Genomic DNA, 16196 nt, shown 5'->3' with positions numbered 1-16196 from the left:
TTGTGAGTTAGTATAGTCATTTAAGAATTTTGAAGGTGTAATATAGAGGACACTCAAGGTCACTGCTTTGGAAAGCAACAGTCAGGGACCAAGGCCACCTGAGTCACTGTGAGATACGTTATCTCAGAAACAATATTTCTATCAGGATGGAAATGCAACTCTTCTAGAATTAATAAGCCTTTTCACTGAGAAATCACATCACACACTTAGGAGATTAATAAAAAAAAAGTCTCTTTAATGATGGTATGCATAAATCTTCAGCCAATGCAAGGGGAATCAGGTTAGTCAGATTTTGCATTTAATATAGGTTGTTATCTTTTAAGTATCTCTTAGGCTCAGATTATACTTTGAACAACTGAGATATAGCAACAGGCAACTTGCCAGTCTAGATATTTAGGCTAAAAATATTCCCAGATTATTGTCTTAAGTACTCCAGTGACCTCTTACAGAAGGTCATTCTTCACTGACAGGGTTCTAAGGTGAAGGTCACAAGGGATGAGAAATACTGGCTGAGTAAAAAGTAAAAAAAGATAGGGTGGGGAGGTGTTGCAGAAGATTCGTCCCATGCCTAGTAAGCTTCTTAAGAAAATTAGCCAGGTGGTAGTGGCATATTCTTTTAATCCCAAGACACAGAGAAAAGAACACTGTACTTCTCTTTGAGTTCAAGACCAGCCTGGTCTACAGTCAGAACTGTCCCAGAGAAACACTGTGTCAGAGAGAGAGAGAGAGAGAGAGAGAGAGAGAGAGAGAGAGAGATGTCTTCAATTTGTACACTAATTCCTGGGGGGAAATGAAAGAATTATATGAAGTCAACAGAAACGATCATACAAGGAGACAAATTTAAGAAGAGGCTAGTCCAAGAATTTTATTCAAAGGGTATACAGGATATCTCAAAATATTGGCTAAGTGCAGAGCACATTGGTACTAATAACCATAGCTCCATATGGTAGGAAGAGTTGGGTTCTTAGTATCTGAAGCAATCCCTCCACAAAGTCTTTGACACCAGACCATTACCAGATCTCCAAAGCATATTCCTGGTTTTAGAGAATGAGCTCTGTTTTATTATCAATACATCAGGTTCTTGCAGAAACTCACAGGGCCTAGGCCCCAGGCTGTTACTAGGTGTCCCAAAAAAGTTCCTCCTTCCTGTCAGAAGTCCTAAGTGAGCCTTGATTGATCAGGCCAGTTCATCACACAACAGATTTTACATTTGAAATATAGGTCACCTGGTGACATATAACTTATCTGGTAGAACTGTGCTTCTCTCAAAAGGAAAACAGGAACTCTAAGGCAGACCAGGCCTTAAGGTTTGTTGTGACCCTGTAATGCCTCTTTTAGCAGCTTGTTAAGAGGTCTGTTCTTTGATATTTGGATGGGCCTAGTGATTTTTATTTATTTATTTATTTTTGAATTTCTCTGTAACTTTGAAGCCTGTTCTGGAGCTCACCCTTGTAGACCAGGCAGGCATTAAACTCACAGAGATCCACCTGCCTCTGTAGCCCAAATGCAGGGATTACCCACCAGCAATTTTTTTAAATCACTGATGGCTTCTTTGAAATGTTTTGGAGTCAAATATCTGGACAATCCTGGTGAACAATGTATACCTAGACATTCTAATCTCTACCAGCCCTGATTTGCATATATTTAGCTTTTGGGTGTTTTAGACACCCAAAATTTAGACAGCCCTCCCTCTGCTAAATTCTACTTTATGACAATTATTTTATAAGCATTGCAAAATCCTATGAATCACCAATTCTACTCTTCTACATTATGGTACAGTAGTAAAGTGCCACTCAACAAGTGAGAAGCCTTTGATAACCTCAACAAATTTAAATATAAATGGAGATTACATTTAAATGCTAAATGCAAAGTGCTCAATATTGAGAACATGTTGGAAAAACTAGGACTCTCTTAGTTTGGCAACTTGTTCTAATGAATGCATCAACCCTTTTGAGCGGACTTTTGAAGTTTTCTAAAGTGTTTTTACATGCTGCTTCCTGCTCCCAATACTCTAAGCAGATTAAGTCACAGAGCAAAATTATTCAGAGGCCTGCCCCTAGGCTCATGAGTTAGCAGGGACCATGAGGTACTTCACAACACAGGGAATATGGCGGCAGCTTTCCACGCAGAAAACGGGAGGAAACCATAGTGTTTTCCGCACCTCACCCTCTGCTCCTCACCATCAGGAGCCAGCATTCCCTCACTCACCCTGTTGTGGTTCTCCATTTTGCCAAAGTTCTCAGCTCATCATATCCCTGCAACAGCAACTGCACCCAAGAACAGGAATCCATAGGTGCCAGCTCCTCTTCAAAGCCAAGACTGAAGTTGGCAGCCTGGAAGAGACCTGCACTGCTTCTGACTGACAGGTCACCTGGAGTGCACGATTGGCTAGTGAGTTCTGAGTGGCAACAGCACCTCCCATAGGGCTATAGAGTGCTTAAAAGGACAGAATACTGGTTCCTATCTATTCCATTCACCCCAACAGAGAACTTCTCTAGATCTGACAATATATACATTTCAATAGCACTTGCCCCTGGCTACAAAGGCAATCAATGTCATCTTCTTGCTCTCCATAGGAACTTTCCTTTTTTCCTGTGGGATGCAACATGACTAGCTAGCTTGTACAGACATTGTGCTAGGTGGGTCGAGCAGTTTCCTGTCCCTCAGGGGTAAGAATGCCTAGAATACTAACAACTAAAGAGAGTTTTAAAGTTACAAAATGAAATATTTGTTCTGTGGCTTCATTCTGAGGTCAGATGAACTGACGGTACATTTTACATGGTTTTCACAGGGATTTTACACAACAGGAAAGAGAAAAGCAGGAACTAGATCTCAATCAAGATGATTAGTCTCCCCCATTGGAAAGCTGGATGATGAGTCCATTGCTTTGTGGGTTTTATTACTTAAATTCGAAACAAACTTCAGGCAAATGAATAATAATAAAAGAGTAGTATTCATGGAAATTTGAATAAGTGGAAAATAATGGAGCTAGAAATAATGTCTTCATGAGCACTATTGTTAGCTAACACATCTCCCACCATGGTCAGGTATATAAAATCTACAACTGCAGTATTCAAGATTCTCTACATGAACAGGACAGGTAGAATGATTCTCACAATGTATTTAAAAAGCAAGCTTATAGAATATCTCACAAGCTGTGGTCCAGGTAAATTAAGAACAGCTGCCTACCAATGGCAATTGAAGAATCCAATAGACTGCTTCTCAGCCTTTTGTCTGAGTGAAGAAACACTCAGTGAAGAATCAAGTGAAGAATCCAGTAGTTGTTCAGTCCACAAGGCTTGATGTCTCAGCTGGTTTTAAGTATTCACCAATTTTACAATGAAGTAGGCTCTAATGCTGGTAAAGAAATGAGCTTGATAGCCAGAGCTACAGCACAGAGGCAAAAAAGACTTTTCTTCTTCAAAATACTTTATATGTGACTGCTGCTACCAGAATGTAAGATGTTGATTAAAGTTGGCTCATAGTCATTATTTGATTTAGATTTTTGGGGGGATTTCAAGACAGAAATTTTCTGTGTAGCTGTGGAACACATTCTGTAGGCCAGACTGGTCTCAACCTCAGAAAATCCCACAACATCTGCTCATGAGTGATGGTGTTATAAGTGTGCACAGACACCAAGCAGTATAAGATGGGTCCGATCATCTCAAATTATACAGATTAATGGAAGATTTTCCCATTTCAAAACCTTTAAGTAAAATCTCTCTCAGGTATAAACAATTCTTTGTGAACTAGATGATCCCAGAGGTAGTCAGTTTTGACTTCCGAAAACAGCCATTTCAACAGCCAAGGTAGAAGAATGAGAAAAAAATTTCTTTCCTGCAGAAGGCACAAAAACATAGGAGTTGTTTTCAAAACACTGTTTTACTTCAACAATGGAAGCATGGAGATTTTACGTATCAAGTCTAAACATGCTCATACCATGTTCTCCCTTTCCTTAAGCATGCTCAGTTAACAAATTCACTTCTAACCATAATGACAATGTAAAATCAGAGACATTTAGGGACATTCTCACCTCAAAATCATGTAGGAAAAAATGTAAATTAGACAAATGATGGGAAGAAATTCCCCTGGCATATTCATATTGTATCATAAGGTCTTGCTTGAAAATCAAGTATATGACACTGTGAAAAGTCAATTATCAAACTTGATGCTTATTCTAAAAGATAACTATACCAGCACCATAATTTTCACAAACACAAAAGATAGAGAACACAAAACCAGAAAACTTCAAGGAAAAGTCACCTAACAGCCCTCTATACAGTGATTCTGGAGGAACAGTTATAATGATCTCTATTATTCTGAGACCAAGCTGCATTTCCTCTGAGCAGACTGACTAGGCTGAAAACCACAGCTGCCACATCGTCTACAAACAAAAAAAAATCACAAAACTCAGAAAAATAAGAAACCTGAATAACATACCCAGACACAGGATGACACAGGAAGAGTATCACATGTACTCACTCATAGGTGGTTTTAAAAATAAAGCAAAGAAAACCAGCCTACAAACCACAATCCCAGAGAATTTAGACAAAAACATGGATGCTATGAGAGACTTACATAGATATAATCTACATGGGAAGCAGAAAATAGAAAAAGACAAGATCTCCTGAGTAAATTGGGAGCATGGGGACCTTGAGTGGAGGCTTGGTGGGGAAGGGGAGAGGCAGGAAGGGGAGAAGAGAAAAATGTAGAACTCAATAAATATCAATATAAAAATATGCAAGCAAAGGCCATTAATTCAATTCACTGAGAAAAACTGAACATTTGACAGTGGGTCACTGAAATTACTTGGCACAAGAGACAAGTGTTAAGTCTGGAGCTTAGCCTCCAGCCCCTGTCATCCATCCCAGCCCCCTGTGCCTGGAAGTTGCATTAGCCTGGACTCCAAATACCAGCATGCCAGGTCCTGACCCCCCCCACAGTTTATTTAGGTGGGATCCTAGAGGAGGAGAAACAAGTTGTTCTAGGTTTGCATGGGCTCCCTGATGTCGAGTCTCCCCCACATGGGATCTGCCACCAGAGAGTGCTCTACTTAATAAAATGATGAGCATTTTGGTTTATTGATTTGGTTTGATTACACCTAATTGGACTTTGTTTTCGCAGAGCTGTGCCTTCTTGGGATTTCTTCTTAACAAGAAAGAAACACAGAACACACAACAAACACTCTTAGAAGTTTATTAGAGGGGGTGTGCACTGGCCTGGGAGGTCAGTGTGCAGAGAAAAGGAGGAAGATGGCTCACCAAGCTTTTAAAAGCTGCCTAGTGCATGCACACAGGGGTTGAAATGGTTACATCATATGCAGATGGGGCGCATGCAAGCAGACAAGGCCTTAGCTGAGTCATATGTGGATCATTCAGGAGGGCACCTTTAACATCCCCAGGTGCCTGAGTGTTTGTCTGCCCCTGCATGACCCCTAGAACCTAGGAGTATCAACCATATGTGCCTTAAATCATTACAGTCACCACCTTACCAAATGATGTGAAATGCCCATTGTGAGGTGGGTATTACTGGATTTATCATGTTATAAAGTAGGACATTTACAGCTGCAACCTGTTATCAAATGGAAGTGGTATATTAGAGATCAGGACCAAGTAGGTCCTGAAGACACAAGGAAGCTACATGAAGAAAGGGCCCACTTCCAATGGTTTCTGCTTCTGTTACAATGCCTTCTGCTGTCAAGCATACACCTATAGTCTATTCCCTATGATTGGTTGAATGAAAAAGAGATGAGTAGGCCCTGGATGTTGGTTCAATACATCATGCACGAACCACCCAGAATTAGGCAGCTGCAGGGTTACAATCCCTGTCTGGGACAACCCTGAAAGATGCTTGTGAAAGGAAATGCTCACAGTGGGCAAAAATTCAAACAATAAACATTTTAGTGTGGTTTATTTGGAAGGAGAAATGGCCTAATCTACAACTAGCAATGCACTGATTGATGAACTTTATCCTGTGGTTTGACTGGATGCTGAGGGACTAGTAAACGCCATGATTAGAAAATTGGTGAGATAAGACATCTGAGGTAGGAAAATGTGAATAATCTCTGTAAATGGGAAAAGAGTATAAAGATCCTTGTATTTCATGTAAATGCTGATGAAAAGGTGAATTCAGCTGAGGAGGAGTTCAGTACTCAAGTAGACAGGATGACTCTTCCTTGTACAGTCAGCCTCTTTTCCCAGTTATTCATGTCAGTATCCAATGGGCCCATGAGCAAAGTGGCCATATTGCCAAAACAGGAGATAGGCATGGGTTCAACAACATGGAGTTGCTCTCATCATGGCTGACTTGGCTACAGCTTCTGCTGAGTTGCCATATCACCCACCAACAGAGACCAAAACTTAGCCCCATATATGACACCATTACTAGAGTCACCAGCCACCAACCTACTGGCAGGTTGACTACATTGGAAAACTTCGTCGACTAAAAGAACATTTTCCAACAGACTAAAGAAAGAATAACAACCTTAGGCAGGGTGATAATTCCAGATTATCATGGAGAAATTGGATTGTCTCTTCAGTATAGAGATAAGAAGGATAATATGTCTGGAATGCAGGGGATCTTTTAGGGCATCTGCTTGTGATAACAGGTCTTGCCATTAAGATAAATGAGAAACAAGAAAAGTATAATCCAATAAGTATGACAAAAGTCACATATCCATCAGGAATGAAGGCATGGGTCACTTCTCTAGGAAAAGACCCAAGACCTTGTGAAGTGCTTACAAAGGTTGTGAGAAATACAGAATGGGCAGGAGAGTATGGCAGTTCTAAATACCATCTAAGGCCACATGACTATTGCAGCAATGAGAACTCTAATGGATATGAGTGCTTCTGTTGTGTTTTATTGATAATCTGTTTATAAAGTTATTTCTATGCACTTTAAATTTCCTCATCATATGTTGCAACATTAAGAGAATATTTGCAGTTATCAGAAGTGAGTTTGAGATACTAGAAAGATCCTTCAAGAAATGTTGCCAATATTCTAAATATACAATTATTTGTATTTGACATACTTATGTTATGTTTACTCATAATTGCAACCCGCTTATTGATTTTCACTTGGAAATTAATAAGGTGATATGATTGTATGCCAAGTTAACAATGGATTGATTATGATAGTTGCTCTTGGTTGTCAACTTTATTATATCAGGAGTGAATTATAATTCAAAAATGGAGGGCACAGTTGTGATCTGGACCTTCAGGGAAGAGGACAACATGCCATTGATCCAAATACTAAGGACGGGTGACAATCGACTTTGATCTAGACCTTGAAGCTAGAAAGTCCAGCTTTTATTTGTGTCACACCTTGTGCTGGAAGGACAATGGAAGAAGAAAGATGGGGTATTTTTTCTCTCTACCAGGGTGCCTTGAGTACCAGCCTTGGTACCCCCTCAGTGCTCAAAATTGGACATCTACAGCAGGCAAGGATCTGAGTGTAAAAGTTAAAAAGTACATTACCCTTTCATCTTCTTTATTTTTCATGCAAGTAGAAAGAAATGAAGTGAAGGGTCACAGAGAAGAAGGAGGAGGGGAAGGGACTAAGAGGAAGAAAATGTAGAACAAAGGAGAGTAAGGGAAAGAAATAGAAGTAGTGAGAAGAAGAGAACTAACAATAAGGACTGATCTCCATGAGGTTTCTAGTTTGTACAGGCATAGTAGGAATATTCCACAGGCAAGGACAATGATAATAGGCATATCAGAATGACAAAAACAGGCAGGTAGAACCTGACAAAGCAGTACTTTTGAAAAGGTGATCTGACCCAGGAAAAAGCCAGCATTCAAGGGAAGGATCTAACATTCCAAACCATTAGAAAAAGTTAATAAACACACCTGAGTCCTGGTTTCACCCATTTTCCTTATCTAATCTCTTTGTTATAACCAGTTTTAGGAATGTCAAGATTTGTTTTATAGAAAAGGTGGGGCATGCTGCCTTACTGCTCAGTGCCTGTTTTCTATAGAAATTTCTATGTGGTCTGTTAGAGGATAAATTTGTGAGATTGACAAATGTAAATTTGACTGTTAGAAAAATGAATGAATGTTATCACTCTAAATCCTACTGGTGTGGGGAAGCAAGGCCATACCATTGCCCTGCAGAAATCACAGTGTTGAGGTATTTTGGGAACAAATCCCCTTTCAAAGGGAAGAATCATGGCTTCACAAAGTTAACACAGGTACGACAGTGATTTTTCCAAAAGAGATATGTTCCCGTAGTGCAGGTTGCTCCATATGGAGGTGGATGTATACACTTCCCATGGATCTGCCTAGTGCTCTGTCAGCTGTGCATTTCCTGTATAGTCATGTGGGCTCCAACATCCTCGCATTTCTTCACCTTGTCAGCACAGGTATTCCTTCATTGTCATTGAACTCTGCTTCTTTGGGATTCCAGCATTACACAAAACAGCGGAGATACCCAGTCTGGTGGGTCTGAGCTAGATTCTTGAACTTTCCATTCACTGAAAGCCAGTTTTGAACTAGAGATAGATAGATTTGTAGATAACTAGGGGGGGAAGAAAGAGAGAGAGATACATACATACATACATACATACATACACTGATGAATGGAGAGAGATTTAGTTCATAAGTTCTATAACTCTAGAGAACCCTGAGTGTGATTTTCAGTCAATTAAAATTTTAAACTTTTAGTTTCTAATTTTTCTGCTAATACTCAAACTACACATCAGAAACACTTTAGCAAAAAGTTTAGTATTACATTACAAACATTTTAAGATAATAACCCTTTATACTGTAATAAGATAAAAAATATGTGAAACAGTGAAATAAAGGATTTAGTGCTACTTCTGACAAAAAATATAAAACAGTATGAGGCATTAGATCCATGGCAAGATTTGGTTATTTGTTTCAATCAAGATGATGGGTACTAGTTAGCAGAAAGCTGTTTATCTATTAGTTTATTCTTGCAGCCACATATTCCTTAAATCTGTGAAAATTCAAAAATTAAGTAAATTGATGCTTAAAAGGAAAATACAACCATCAAAGCTCATACCACCAAAGAATGGGAGAGTAAACTCTGTCTCCAGTTCTAAAGCCACATTTAGAATTGTACTTGAATGATGGCACTGGAGAGATGGTACTGTGGTTAAGAGCACTTCCTGCTCTTCTAGAGAAACTTGGCTCAATTCTCAGCACCCACATGGAAGCTCACAACTGTCTATAGCTCCAGTTCTAGAGAACATAACACTGTCACACAGACATCCAAGAATGCAAATCAGGAATGTACATAACATAAACATAAATACATTTAACATACAGAATGAAATACACCATTAGTTTCTAAATGGAGGTCTCATGCTAGTATCATCCATACTTAATGTACTTTCAGAGGCATGTGTGCATGCTTCAGTTGATAAACCTGAAGGTATAAAATTGGAATAAAATACTCTAAAAGTAAGTGTTAATAATGATGTAGACTCCAAAAAAAGAATATACACAAGAAACTTTGGTCAGATTTTTGGAAATGAATCATTTAATGAAATTTATTTTACATATCACTGCAGTACAAAGTCTAATTGTTCTTAATTATAAAAAGACAGAGTCAGATATTGAGATAAATTCTGAAAGATCAGAGAAGGAAAAGAGTCAAACACTATAAAGATCTTTTATGCCTACTGAATCCTCAGATAAAAGTGGGCATAATCCTGTCTCAATGAATACTCAGATTGAATGCCATGGGCTCCTATCCCCCTCCCACAATATATTCCTTGATCTACCAAGTCAATTTGAGCAGTATAGGTATTGACTCTTCTTTGAAATTCTGGTAGAATTCTGCTCTGAACTCATTCGGCCCTGGGTTGTTTTTGTTTTTGTTTTTGGGTTTTTTTTGGCAGGGGGACTGGAGACTCTGATTTTCAAATCACAGTAAAACATATGTATCTTTACATAGGCAGAGCTCAGTTACTCTAAATTTTATGTAAATCACAGACCTTGCTTACAGTGCATGATGAATTAATTTATGTAATGGAATATAATTTTGAGATGTACTACATGCATTTATGCTGTAAAATATTTGTTAAATGTTGCGAAGATGTATTGCATTAATTTTTTTTAATTTGTTTAACACTATAAAGTTCTATGTACCTGCCTAAAACACCTTATTAATCAAATATAGAGCTTAGTAGCCAATAGCTAGATAAGAGAGAAAAATATGTGGGTCTGGTGGGCAGAGAAAATAAAGAGGAATATTTAATTAAAAAGGCAGAGGAGTGATAAATGAAGGAGAATAAGAGTCCATGAGCAAGCTATTCAGCTTTCCAGTGAGCTACAGAGTCAGAAGGAAAGAGATATATTAAAAAAGTAAAAGTAAAACATCTCAGAGGTAAAATGTAGTTAAGAAGAAATGGGATAATTTAGTTTAGAAAATTTGCCTACTAACAAGCCAAGTGAAGGCTGGAAATACATATTTAAAAATAAGTCTCTGTGTATTTATTTGGGAACTGGGTGTGGCCTTCAAAGAGTAAATAAAAACAAGTATAAATTTATGCACATAAAAATTCCAGATATAGTAAATATTTCAGACTTAAAACATAAAAAATCAGTGAATATTTATTCACAATAATAAATAATAATATAAATCATATAAAATATAATGTAAATAATAAAACAATAATAACAAGCTTTGTTTGTGATGGAGAACATAGTAGAGATTGTGTGTTGAAGATTTCTAAATTATTTTACATTTTCTAAGTAAAATAACACAAAATTATATTTTCTTCATGATCTATGAAATAAAACTTTCCTGAAGATCAGAGTGTGAACAAACGTCCAATAGACAGAGGTAAGTCTTGGGATAGAAGAAAATGAAAATTTATGTATTATCTTATTGACACTAATTTTATGATTCTGATTTTATTTTAACTAGTTAAAGCAATTCTTAAGGGATAAATATCTCAAAATTGATGAGACTAATGTACACACACACATATACATGTTTTAAACTTTTCGTCATGATATTAATGGTCATATTGAAGGGTAACTTATTCTAGGAAAACACTTCATCTACCTTCCTCTTCGTGAATCAAGTTTTCTGCAGTGAATCATGTCCATGCCTAACAGTAAACTTAAAGTCTCCAAAAAGAAGGTGGGTCTCCACAATGATGTTACCAGCATGACTATGATAACACCACTAACCTGAAAAAAACACTACCTTAAGATAGGATTTGAAATGTAAAATTGATCCGGAGGATTTCAAGGTGGCTAGCTGATATGACCCAGTCTCACAGATTACTCTAGCCAGAACATAAGATAAGCCTTGCACTGTTCCATTACACAGAAAGTGAAGAGCAAACGAAATGAAGAGTCCAGGCACAAGAAAATAAAAATGTAAAAATAAAGAAATATAAAGTTATAATGAAAGACTCCCCGCTGGGCGTCTTCCCTCGGGAGAGACCCCCATGTCCAAAGATCAGTCGAAAGCACGCAGCCGGATGCAAAATGCAAGAGGTTTATTTGGGGTACACAGGCACCTGTGGGCGACAAGGTCTCTCGGAGAACTTTGCGCGCCTGCAGGTTGGGGGTGAGGGGTTTTTGTAGGAGAGCAAAAAGCGAGGTTTACAGAAGCAAGAAGCAGGGTGGTGAATTTTTAACCTAGATAACAATGAGAGGAATATTCAGTCCTTTTATCCTGCCTTCCCCTTCCCGGCTGGCGACCAGGTGTCTGACCGCACAGCCCCGAGCCCTGCTTTCTACGTGACTCAGGCCTCGCAATCTTCTCTTTCTTTGTTTCTATGGCCAGTTCTTAAATTCCCTGTTTTGCAGCCAGATAAGGCTGTCCTTGCTCTAACCTCAGGTAGGTATCTTTGCTCAGCGGAGGCCTTTTATGGAGCTTGTTATTTGTTCAGCATTCCAGGAGGTCCTGAGCTAAGTTTGTTATTTGCTCATCCTTTGCAAGAACGGTATGACTGTGGTTAAAGCGAATTGGGGTCCTTCATTCCCCAATTTTTTTTTTTTTAGTGCCTAGTTCTAACCATAGAACTAGATTTCAGTATCCTCTTGACCCTAAAAAAACATTGTGTTGGAGGTGCAACATCAAAACCTGAACAGCACCTGTTCTTTTTCTAATAAAGGCAATATTAGTAGCAGAAGCAAAGTTAGGAGTGGTCCCATAAGGGAGGATATCAAAGTAGTCATCCAGGGAGATCTATTCGCATAATCCTCCATCCTTTAGGAATAACAAATCTAATTTCCTTCTATCCTGTAAGACCATTTCTGAGAGGGAAGTCAATGACTCTTCGAGTTTGGAAACAGATTGCTTTAAAGCCCTCAAATCTTAATACATTGAAGTACTGAGGGGCCTGCATTAGGGCAGCGGTACCTGTCCCAACACCGGCAGCTTCTCTAAGGCCCAGGATTACTGCTAGTGTCAGAGAAATAGGTTCTCGTCGAAAGCGAGATGGGTGCCTGTCAAACTCATACCAGTTGTGCAAGCACATAGTAATCTTTGGTAACGTCAAAAATTAACATTGACATGCAAGGCATCAAACCTGTACTACAAACCCATCATCTATCTAAACCAGGAACCAAGTACCAAGTGTCAGGAGTCTTAGGGCCCTTTAGAGTCTCATTACATAACCTCAGTAAAAGTCTGTCTATGATTAGTCCTCTAAACCCAAGCCTTTTGACTGGTAGCTTTGTCAAAAGCCTCGGATACTGTAGTTTGGGTAGTTCAGGAGCTCGCTTCATGTGGGGGGCGTGGATCCAGGCAGAGATGCATACTTCTTTCAGTTGTTTTCAGATCTGATGTCTCTCCATTTCAAGGACCTTTAGACAGGGAAAATAAAGGTCTAGAAAGAATAACATCAGGATTACACATTTTATCCAACTCAGTGAGCAGTGGTGGTTCTCCACATAGGATCTCATAGGGGATGAGTTTAAATCGCCCCTGGGGTATTCCAAACATGGAACAGGGCAAAAGGGAAGGAGGGCTGTCCAGTCATTTCCGCAGGTCTCTTTTAGAATTCTATTTATCCTTTCTATCTGTCCTGACTCTGGGGTCGGTAAGCACAATGTAATTTCCAATAGATCCCCAATTGGGCGGCCAGTCCCTGACTTACCTGGGCAACAAATGCAGGTCCATTATCAGATCCAATTACCTTGGGTATCCCAAACCTTGGGAAGATTTCTTCTTTGATCTTCTTAGCCACCGCATTGGCTGTCTCAGTCCTGGTAGGAAAAGCTTCTACCCAGCCTGAAAAGGTATCTATAAAAACTAATAAGTACTTGTTGCCATGTCTGGCTGGCTTAATTTCTGCAAAATATACTTTCCAGTAGGATCCAGGCCAATCGCCCCTGAGCCTCTTCCCAGGAGCATATATGGAGTGTCCTGCATTAATCATAGCACAGTCCTTGCAGTTTTTGACTACTTCTTCTGCCAAGACAGAGAGTCTGCCATCTGATTTTCCTCAGCCATAGCATCTCAAGCTTTTTGGTGTCTTGGACAAGTATGTGTCTTTTCCTGCAGATTTTCTGTATATTGCTCCATGAATATGAGCAGTGGCAAAAGCATACCTGCTGCCAGTGTAGATGCTGAGACTTCTCCCTCTGCCATTCATGTCCAAGCCGCAAGTCCGGCTTTTTGTGCCAACGTCCTTCAGGGAGGCTATGCCCAGGCCATTTGCTTCCCATCCACCACTGCTGTCCCTGCCTTCCGCTTACCTTCGATCACGAAACAGCTGCCATCTGTACACCAGCTCGGACTTTCAGGCCACGGCTGATCCTTCAGATCATTTCTGGTGCCAGCTTCTCAGCGCATTGATGAGTAGACGAGATGTCATCAGTCTCAGGCAGTAGGGTAGCAGGATGGAGGACAGCAGGGGGAGCGAAGGTCACTGGTTCAGTCAACAAAAGGCTTTAATCATCTCCAGCCTGGTTTGAGTAAACTCGATCTGGGCCTTCAGCTTCATTAGCAAGTCTCCTTCTAATAAAGATAGGATGCTCGGGGATAGCCAGGAAAGAATGAGTCACTTGTCCTCTCCCCAAATCTACAGTTCGTGAGGTGGTCCACAGATACTGTTTCTATCCAGTTGCTCCAATTATTAAAGTCTTTTATTCTCTCCCCTCTAATCATCTTTTGCTAGGGTCAGTACCTTAGAGTCCCTTCCTTTCTTCTTTGGGCAATTTCTTGCCCAATGTTCTTTTTCTTTGCAATAAGCACATCGTCCTTTGTCCAAGGGGTGCCTGTCCATGTTCATCTTTGGTCTTCTGTTGCCCAGGTTCCCTATCTGTCTATGTTCTATCTTTTCTTTCTCTCCTACCATTGCGGCCAAAATTCTATCAAATTTCTCTTTTGTCTGTGATCCCTCCAGTCCTCTTTCTTCTGCCTCCATTTTTTCTCTCTCATGCTTCTCTTTCTCCGTCTCTTATTTATGAAACATTTTCTCTGCCTCCTTTAAATGCTCAAGAAACATAGATGGCAGAGCCCTGCGGTGATGGACTGTCAGCTGCTCCCTACCTGCTTTAAGTTTGACCTTAAAAACATACATGGGGACCTAGATAAGGCCCATCTGTTTATATATTTTTTAACCAAAATTTTTCCTTGCTTTTAGACAACATAGCAAAAATTTCTCTTGCTTTTAGACAACATAAAAACTCTTACCAAAGTCTTTCTTGTGGTTTTTCTCAGTGGGGATATATGGCTATGTTTTAAACTAGAACAGCATACAAGAACAGCATATAAAATCCTATACCAGTGTGAAACATTTGAGATCAGCGATAGGCTCTTTTTAAAAAAAAATAAAACATTAACCAATGATAATTTTTAAACAAGAACAGCACATACCAGTACGAAACATTTGAGACCAGCAATTTTTTTTAACATTAACCGACAATAATTTGTAACCAGCCCCTATAAATGATGACAGATATTTATAATAGTTATAACCCATAGGATCTGAAAGAGCTCTTTAAGGCTGAGAGCCAAACTTGGGGTGAGGATACACATTTCAAGGCTGTCAAGGCCTGTGCCATAAAGACCTTGTCCCTCCTCATTTGAGCTGGCATGTAGCACACCAATCAAAGACATACAGCACTTCCACCTAGACACAGCATGCCAAGAATATCTCTGTTCCCACCCATTCCTAAGGAAGGAAAAGGCAAAATAGAGTAAGAGATAAGAGGTTGAAGGTCATCTCTGCTGCCTCCATATGAATCTTCCACAGCAGGACATTCAGCATCTACTGGGTCATCTTTTTTTTTCTTTATTTCTCTTGTCAGTCTTGCTGGCACCCAAATGTATGTCAGCATTCCTAGAAAAACATAAACAAAACTCTCCTCCCAAATTAATATTTAAGAGTATTAAAAATCTCAGTGTAAAAATTCAGCACAATCAGTACTGGAAGTAGGCTGGTTTTGAACTTAGAGACCTATAAGTCTCTGTTTCAAAGAGCAAATCTTGTTTGCCTGTGCCATAAAAGCAGGCCTTAGAATTAAACCGTTTTAAATCTGGCACAGATGAGATTATTGCTCCAAAAATATGAGAAAACCGTTTTCCTGTTCCCAGCCTGGAGTCCTAAGATAACACAGTCACTGGGAATCGAACTTACAACCTCTGGAAGGGAAGGCAGTGCTCTTAACCTCTGAGCCATCTCTTCAGCTCCGCTATTCAGATGAAAAAAAGCCTCTAAGTCTAGCATTGTTTATCTTATCTTATCCGTTGCCTGAGGATAAGTCCGCCTCTGTTACCTAGGATACGGGTAACCAGCAGCAGACGGCGGCGGCTTCGACAGCTCCGCCTCTGAGGCACGGCCCACTGTGGCGCGCTCAAACAAAGGCATGGCCCTGCCCGGGCCTTGCGCGTTTCTGCCGGCGATCTGTGCACCCTGAATGAGCCTGCCCATGTTGCTATGGAAACGCGGCTTTCCGCACAGCCCGTGCTCAGGTGCAGAAAAGGTCCTCCGAAAACCGCAACCCTGCCAGAAGGCCGGGACACATAGCCTCTGATGTCAGTCACTTTAGCCCGCCCAAGCCGCCACAACGACCTGGCTTTTCGTAGACGCCTCTGCGGACTCCAGCAAATTCCCGCCAGCATCTGGTTAGCATGGCCACGCCTCCCGGACGAGCCAGCACTCTCCGGTGCTGTTCTGCACCTCCCTCCCGAGCAGCCGGGACCATAGGCGTGCGCCACCGCGCCTGGCCCAACTCCGTGTCAGTTAGCCACTGCAACGGTTG

The 16196-nt window shown here is 40.2% G+C and overlaps 1 long non-coding RNA gene across 1 annotated transcript; it reads right to left on the bottom strand.

Annotated features, from left to right (window-relative positions):
- Positions 1 to 11459: 11459 nt before the first annotated feature.
- On the bottom strand, positions 11460 to 15992 carry LOC148117637 (uncharacterized). The gene is made up of 2 exons (XR_015736809.1): positions 13085 to 15992; positions 11460 to 12814 (listed from the first exon to the last, which is right to left on the bottom strand). It is a non-coding gene; the product is annotated as an uncharacterized LOC148117637 (long non-coding RNA).
- Between the last annotated feature and the right edge of the window lie 204 nt (positions 15993 to 16196).

This window comes from Myodes glareolus, chromosome 27, assembly GCF_982192425.1.
Source record: "Myodes glareolus chromosome 27, mMyoGla1.1, whole genome shotgun sequence".
Classification (NCBI taxonomy): Eukaryota; Metazoa; Chordata; class Mammalia; order Rodentia; family Cricetidae; genus Myodes; species Myodes glareolus.
This window is presented reverse-complemented; position numbering and strand designations above follow the sequence as displayed.